The following is an 8,434-nucleotide window of genomic DNA, read 5'->3' as shown; positions in this document are numbered from 1 at the left end:
TAACTGTTGGGGGGTGGGGAGTTAATTGCTTATTGTTCTATTGGATCCATTACAAACTTATGCCTAAATTTTCTGAAAAAAATCATCTCCTCCCAATATGTTGAAACAAATCAGGTCATCTATCAATTGAATTTATTATATATTTATATATAATTTTTATATATAATATTAATATATTATATATAGTTTCTATATAGTACATGATATGATATATAACATATATAATAACTTATATATATATATAAATTGGAGACATTTCTCCTGGGACTCTTCACCTTCCTGCTCTGATCTGAACTGGTTACACCTTAACTGTTATCTTGGAACTTCCCTTCACCATTATCCATTATCCTGGGAATGTCTTTTGCTTATCTCCTGTGGGGCATCATGTTTGCTGGATCCCATATCTTCCTCTTTTGTGATTTTCTCCCTTGTTTTGATGGTACATACTCTCATATCCGAGTGTCTTCTTGAGCATGGGATGCCTTGGAGAAATAAATGTTGTGAGTACTTTATGTCTGAAAATATCTTCTACCCACATATTTAGTTGATGCCTGCTGGGTATAGAATTCTGGTTTGGGGCCGGGCACAGTGGCTCACACCTGTAATCCCAGCACTTTGGGAGGCCAAGGGGAGCAGGTCATGAGGTCAGGAGATCAAGACCATCCTGGCTAACACTGTGAAACCCCGTCTCTACTAAAAACACAAAAAATTAGCCGGGCATGGTGGCGGGTGCCTATAGTCCCAGCTACTTGGGAGGCTGAGGCAAGAGAATGGTGTGAACCCAGGAGGCAGAGCTTTCAGAGAGCTGAGATCGCACCACTGCACTCCAGCCTGGGCGACAGAGCGAGACTCCGTCTCAAAAAAAAAAAGAATTCTGGTTTGGACATTATTTTCTCTAAGTCTTTTGAAGTGCTATTCCATCATATTCTAGCTGCCAAGACTGCTATTCAAAAGTCTAAAGCCATTTGGATTCTCTATTTATTTACCTATTTATTTCCTATAGGTTTTAAGGATCTTCTTTGCATCTCTTGTATTTTGAAATGTTATGGTGATGTACTTTTTTTTTTCTTTTTTTAATTTTTTTTTTTAGTCATTGTGTGTGATGGTTAATTTTAGGTGCCAATTTGACTGGGCCATGGAGTGCGCAGATATTTGTTCAAACATTATTCTAGGCATTTCTGTAACGCTGTTTTTGATGAGATCAACATTGAAATTGTTGAATTCTGAGTAGGCAGATTGCCCTCTCTAATGTAGGTGGGCCTGATCCAATCCACTGAAGACCTGAATAAAACAAAAAAGCCAACCCTCCCCCTCCCCCTCCCCAGAGTAGACAGGATTCCTCCTGCCTGACTGCCTTCAAACTGGGGGACATCAGCTGTTTCCTGCCTTCAGACTCAAACTGCTCCATTGGCCCTCCCAGGTCTCCAGCTTCTGAACCTGAACTGGAACTTCACCGTTGGTTCTCCAGGGTCTCCCACTTATTGACTCACCCTTTAGATCTTGGGACTCATCAGCCTCCCATATTGGATGAGCCAATTCCTTATAATAAATCTCTTCATATATATAAATTTTTTTTTTTTTTTTTTTTTTGAGACGGAGTCTCGCTCTGTTGCCCAGGCTGGAGTGCAGTGGCACGATCTCTGCTCACTGCAAGCTCCGCCTCCCGGGTTCACGCCATTCTCCTGCCTCAGCCTCTCCGACTAGCTGGGACTACAGGCGCCCGCCACCACGCCCGGCTAATTTTTTGTGTTTTTAGTAGAGACGGGGTTTCACCGTGGTCTCGATCTCCTGACCTCGTGATCCGCCCGCCTCGGCCTCCCAAAGTGCTGGGATTACAAGCGTGAGCCACCGCGCCCGGCCCTATATAAATATTTTCTTACACACACACACACACACACACACCCCTCCTATTGATCTGCTTCTATGGAGAACCTGATTCACATATTGTGCTGGGCATTCAATTAACCCTTTTAATCTGAAGTCCAATGTGCTTCGGTTTTAGGAGTTTTTCCTGTGTCAATTTTCTATAGCTTCCTCTCCTGCTGGCTTCTCTGCTCACTCTCTCTATAACTCCTGTTAGTTGAATGTTGAAGCTCCTGAATATCCATCCCGAATTCTGTTATCTTTACTCTTTTTCTTTTTTGTTTCTCTTTGTTCTGTTTTCCAGGATATTTCTTCAATTTTATCTTCCATTCGTTCTACTAATTGTTTTCTTTGATCTTATGTTTAATTCCCAATAATTCTTTCTTTTTCTCTATTTGTTTTATTTTAACTGAATCATAGATGAAGCATCTCTCTTTGGCCATATTAATAACAATTTGTTTTTGTTCTATTGGTTTTTAATTTTCCTCTCTCTCTCTCTCCCCCGTTCCCACTGAGTTCCTTTTCACAGTAATCTTATTCTCTTTCATTTTGGGGCCCTTTCTCAAAGGCCTGGTGGTTGTTAGTTGTCCATTCACATTTAAGAGTGAGGCACTGAAAAAACAGTTGATAGATCTGCAGGTGGAAAAGACTTCCTGACTTCAGAGATGATCCAATGGAGCCAGGCTATTTCATTAGAATACTCTGAAGCATCATTATTTGTAGCTCTTTTCTTTGGGGCCAGTTTCCCACAGAAGAAACCTCCAGTCTCCAACTAGGAGCATAGACACTTGTCCAGGGCTTTCTAGAAGCTATGGGGAGAAGAAATGGAGTGTTGCACCCATTGACCATTTAGATTTCATCTTAATCTCCATTTTCAGTTTAGCACCATCGCCTTACCCTCAGCTGTGCCTGGAATCCTAGAGACCAAGGTTACTCTGGTTCAGTCTCTCCAGAGAAACCTCCACTTTTCTGAGGGTGGAGAAGAAAATGTTACCTGACTGACACCTTGGGGGAGGAGCACCTAACTGCCCCTTTTAAGGACTTTCAACAAATCCCTTCTCTGCAACCTCACATTCAGAGGTCCTTGCTGCTTCAAATGCGTGAAGCTTCCTGGGGTTCTCAGTGATATTTGACTCAATTCCAGCTTTCTCTGATTTTCTCAATTAATTACCCACTTTTCCATCTGCTTTTTAGCCTCAAGTTTGGATGACAACTCCTGTCTGCTATTGTTCTCTTTGTCCTCATTTATTCCTTAATTGTCATTTTAACAGAGCTGAGAAGGAAACTTTTTAACGTTCCAAAAATTCTGAGTGCCAAAGCTCATCTGGCCCCAAGGATCGGGAAGGATATTGCAGTCCTGCGATTCACAAACATGTTTCTTCCCAGAGTCTCCCCAGTCTCCACGAGAGTGCAAGGCCACGGAAGCAAAACCCTCAGATTTTAGTCTTTTCTCTATCATTCATTATGTGATCTCAAACAAGTCCACCAAACTTTTTGTCCCTCAGTTTTGTCACCCATCAAATGAAGGCAACAGTCAATAAAACAAAGATTTCATCTAAGAATCAACTTGGGCCAATATCATTTAGAAATGAAAATATACTTTAATCCTAAAATTCCAAAACGTCTTATTCTGAGACATAGGTCTAAAAAAATTGGCGGCTGGGCATGGTGGCTCACAGAGTGGCTCACACCTGTAATCCCAGCACTTTGGGAGGCTGAGGTGGGTGGATCACCTGAGGTCACAAGTTCGAGACCAGCCTGACCAACAGGGTGAAACCCTGTCTCTACTAAAAATACAAAAATTAGCCGGGCATGGTGGTGGGCACCTGTAATCCCAGCTATGTGGGAGGCTGAGGCAGGAGAATTGCTTGAACCCATGAGGTGGAGGTTGCAGTGAGCCAACTGCACTCCAGCCTGGGCAACAAGAGTGAAACTCCATCTCAAAAAATTAAAAAATAATAAAAATATAAACAAAACAGGCTGAGGATGGTGGCTCATGCCTGTAATCTCAGCACTTTGGGAGGCCCAGGAGGGTGGATCACTTGAGGTCAGGAGTTTGAGACCAGCCTGGCCAACATGATGAAATCCTGTGCCCACTAAAAATATAAAAATAAGCTGGGTGTGGTGACACATGCCTGTAATCCCAGCTACTCGGGAGGCTGAGGCAGGAGAACTGCCTGAACCCGGGAGGCAGAGGTTGCAGTGAGCTGAGATCAATCATACCACTGCACTCCAGCCTGGGCGACACAACAAGACTCCGTCTCAAAAAGGAAATAAATAAATAAATAAATAAAACAACTGGTGCTATGTTTCCTCCTAGAATTCAGGACAGCTAGAGTTAATGGAAGCAAGAACGATATCACGCCAATCAGAGGTTTTGCCCAAGGTAATTCAGAATGAGCTCAAGGGACTTTCTTGATGAGTGAAACTCATTAACATTAATAGTGGCTGCTGAGTTCACATCTAAATGGGAAATGTGCCACGTGGAGTGAAAACACACTAATCTATTGTATGGGCTACTTTGTCATACTCTCAACATTCTAGAGGAAAGGCAAACTGAGAAAGCACCAAATATATAAACAGTACATCCTTGTAACTGACCTTCATTCCCCTTCTCTCAAGCTTATACAGAGGTGGGAGGAGGGGGGGTTTTAATGGAAAATTTCCATTAAAAGTCTCACTACTTACAGGGGCTTATATAGTACAAGAGGTGTCTTAGATATTTCTATAATAAAATACTTTCTCTAGAAAACAAATCTCTAAAAAGTAATTTTGTTTTACCCTATGAAAAAGAATGGCCATTCTAGAGTTCTCTAAAATATAATTCATCATTATGAAATTACCAGATTACATGCACAATTAGACTTATTTATTAAACAAGACATATGCCAACAACTTTGCAATAATCCTTTAAACCATAATAGCAGATTTTCAACTTTAATAACAACATCATGCAGCTAATACTCAAAGGACTAATTTTTAAAGTAAGGGCTTTTGGTAATTGAAACTGAAATTATACAATTAAGCACTTGAGTAATTTAAACATGAATGTAAGTGTTCTGACTGTGTTGCTCTTGGCGTTTAGTCAAATTTACTAGTGCCAGTTAGACTTTATCACTCTAATTATTTCTGCTCTGTATCAGATCTGGCTAAATAGAAATTGAGAATTATTTATTTCTCTGTCTTTTCTGCTTCAAAAACACATTACTATATTTTTATGATTAAAGCTTCACATAAATCATCAAGAATAACCCCATGATTCTTATTAGGGCTCCACAGAAATTCAAAAAGAGATATTTTATTTGTATACCTATTCCCAGAAAAAGGTGCAAACCTGTTAATATAGGGATAAAAGTTATCCAGTGAGTATATTTGCCTGTGAAATGTTTTTGAATAACCACCTCTCCCTTTCTCCCCATCTCCCTTCTTTCCATTTTCTCTGTCAAATAGAAAACTGTTAGCCTCATCTCCTTAGCCTTAGGAACACTCCAAAATAAAACAGCTGCCCCTTGACAATGAACATGAGAACGACCTCTCATCTGGTAGAAATCATCTGTGTGATTTTTTACTGGATGATTAAGACTTTTGATACTGTAAAATTATAGTAGGATTTAGAGATTATATTTCTTAAGTGAATCATAAAAGTCATTGAATTTTTTAAGGTACGGATTAGAAAACAAGAAACGTTGTGAATATTCCAAAACAAGACACAGGCTTTGAAAACAGGAAGAGGCAGGCCAGCTGCCGCTGACCAAGGGAGGGAATAGATACAGTGCAGTCAGGCATCATGCAGAGAGGGCACCCGCATCAAGACCTCATTGCCACCACCAAGTACAGGGGCACAAAAATGAGAGAAAAGACATTCTAGGCTCAAGAACTGCACAGTAGCTGGGATAACAAAAAGTGGGTCAGGCGCAGTGGCTCACACCTGTAATTCCAGCACTTTGGGAGGCCAAGGTGGGAGGATCACTTGAGCCCAGGAGTTCAAGACCAGCCTGGGCAACATAGCAAAACCCTGTCTCTACAAAAAATTTAAAACTTCACCCAGACACAGTGGCACGCACCTATAGTCCCAGCTCCTCGGGAGGCTGAGGTGGGGAGGATCACTTGAGCCTGGGAGTTGGAAGCCGTAGTGAGCCGTGATCACACCACTGCACTCGGCCTAGGCAACAGAGTGAGACTATGTCTCAAAAAAGAAAAAAGAAGGAGCTGACAGGCTCCAGGATATACGGCTGGCATCTAGAGTAAGAGAGGAAGGGCTGTAATGGGGTGAAGCTAAACACGTAAGTATAGCCCAGATCACAAAGAGCCTAGGATTCTAGGCTAAGGCACTGACTGGGGTTTTACCCAGAAGGTAATGGAGAGTCACTGCAGGGCTTTTTAAAACAGGAAATAGGCATGGTCAGATATGCATTTTAGAAACACTCTTCTGACTGTAGGGTGAACACTCGATTGAGGCAAGTTAGAGTGGAGGAAAGGAAGGACGCTTTGTTAGAGTAGTCCTGTACAGCACTTGGCTGGACTACAGCAGACCAGGCTGCATTTAGCAGTATTAATGTAGCCCAGAATAGCACTTGGCCATGTACACACTATGGCAGCCCAGGCCACAAAGAGTGAGAACTTGAACCAAGAGAGCAGCAGTAGAACAAGGGAAGAGACTAGAGCTCAAGATATTTAAGAAGTAGATACTTTGTCATGGGGTCCAGTTGCATATGGCAGACAGGGTTAGGGCAGAATCTAGTTTCTGACTTAGGAAATTCTGGGAAGGGTGTTCCCCCTCTGGCCTGTGATACTGACCCCATCACCACCTGCCTCCCCAGGACACTATCTCATCAATTACTCTTTTTCACTCCTGTGACTCTTTCACCACAGCCTATAAGATACTCAAGCCTCTCCTATGCCAGGAAGCAAAGACGTGTTGGACACCTACTCTGTACCAGTCAGTCCCCAAGTTAGCTGAAGGAGTTAAGAGCAAGAAGAAGTCATTTATCCCAATCCCCAAATCCATCTTCAGGGTTGATCAAATAACATCAGGCCATTTCGGAAATGAAGGCTTTTTGTTTAGAACTAGTAATGCCAGCCACCTGTATGAATATTCTATCTAGCAAGGTATATGGTTAGTGACAAATGACTTGTGAGTGATCTTCCTGGGCTGTGACATGGTGCTGCAGGTCCCTGTCAAAGATGCTTGCTCTGGAAAAAGCCAAGGGGTCAAGGAGAGGCATCTGAGCAGGCTGGATGTGTCATGTAACAGGCCCCTTGTGGCTCAGGGCTTAGCTCTTCATGTCATTCATTCAGCAAATACTTCTTATGGGATCATCACGCAACAGGTGCTACACTAGGCTCCGGGAAAACAACTGCAACCAAAATGGACCCAATTCCTGCCACCATGGTACTTAGAGTTTAGTTTCCACATTGATACTTATAGTTCCACCATCACAAGCAAAAGCACACTCCCAGGGTGTGGGGAAGTGGGGCCTCTGTCTTCTGCCAGGGGAATACGTCAAAGTAGGAATTTCACAACAGCTCATTTCCTCCTAAGATCCACTTGTTAGAAAAGGGGCCCCACAAGAATAACAGGCATCATTATTTTTGTAAAACTGGGTTGAACCTCACATGCTGTTTTGTAATCTATTTCTAATTAGCCATAAAGATATACTAAAGCCTAACATCAAAGTTCAGAAAGAAAGAAGAGGTTGATTCTCAGTGGCTCAAAGTTTAGTAACACTGGGAAATCAGTCAAGTCAACAGAGTCCAGCCCACAGCAGAAGAGATGGAAAGACAGACAAGCAGAGTTCAGGTTCTGAATGACACGTGTCGGCATTAGGAAATCAAGCTAGGGCCAGGCACAGTGGCCCATGCCTGTAATCCCAACACTTTGAGAGGCCAAGGTGGGAGGATTGCTTGAGGCCAGGAGTTCAAGACCAGCCTGAGAAACAATGCAAGACCCTGTCTCTACAAAAAATAAAAATAAAAATTAGCTGGGCATAGTGGCACCCCCTTGTAGTCCTGGAAGGCTGAAGTAAAAGGATAGCTTGAGCCCAGGAGTTTGAGGCTGCAGTGAGCCAAAATCATGACACTGAACTCCAGCCTGGGCAACAAGCCAAGACCCTATCTCTAAAAAAGATTTTTTTTAATAAAGGGAATCAGGCTAAGAGAATGGAGAACAGAAGGAAATGAATATGGGGCACTATGAACTAGAAGAGATTGGATTTAGGCAAACGACTTGAGAAAGAAGCATGAGGAATGAACAGCCAAAAAGAAAATGTGATACTAATAAAAATATCATATGAAACAGCTGCTGCTGTTCCAGATCTGAATCACTCTAAGGGTGGAGGCAGTCAGGACCTCGGGTAAATAGCAATCCCTTGTTAGAGATACGAAGGGAAAAAGAAAGGAAAAAAAAAACCTTTGCCAAATTGTCCTTGGACAGTCATAGGCTTTTATAGGCTGGGATAATTTACAAGACATGAAAACGTTTATGGGTTGCTTTTCTTAAAGTACAATATAAAAATAGCTGTATTTAGTCCTGGGGTGGGAGTTAAGCACAAATTCTTGAAGCTTCAATTGC

The sequence above is a fragment of the Hylobates moloch genome, unplaced genomic scaffold (genome assembly GCF_009828535.3).
Source record: "Hylobates moloch isolate HMO894 unplaced genomic scaffold, HMol_V3 SCAFFOLD_6, whole genome shotgun sequence".
Taxonomy (NCBI): domain Eukaryota; kingdom Metazoa; phylum Chordata; class Mammalia; order Primates; family Hylobatidae; genus Hylobates; species Hylobates moloch.
Note: the sequence above shows the minus strand (reverse complement) of the source record.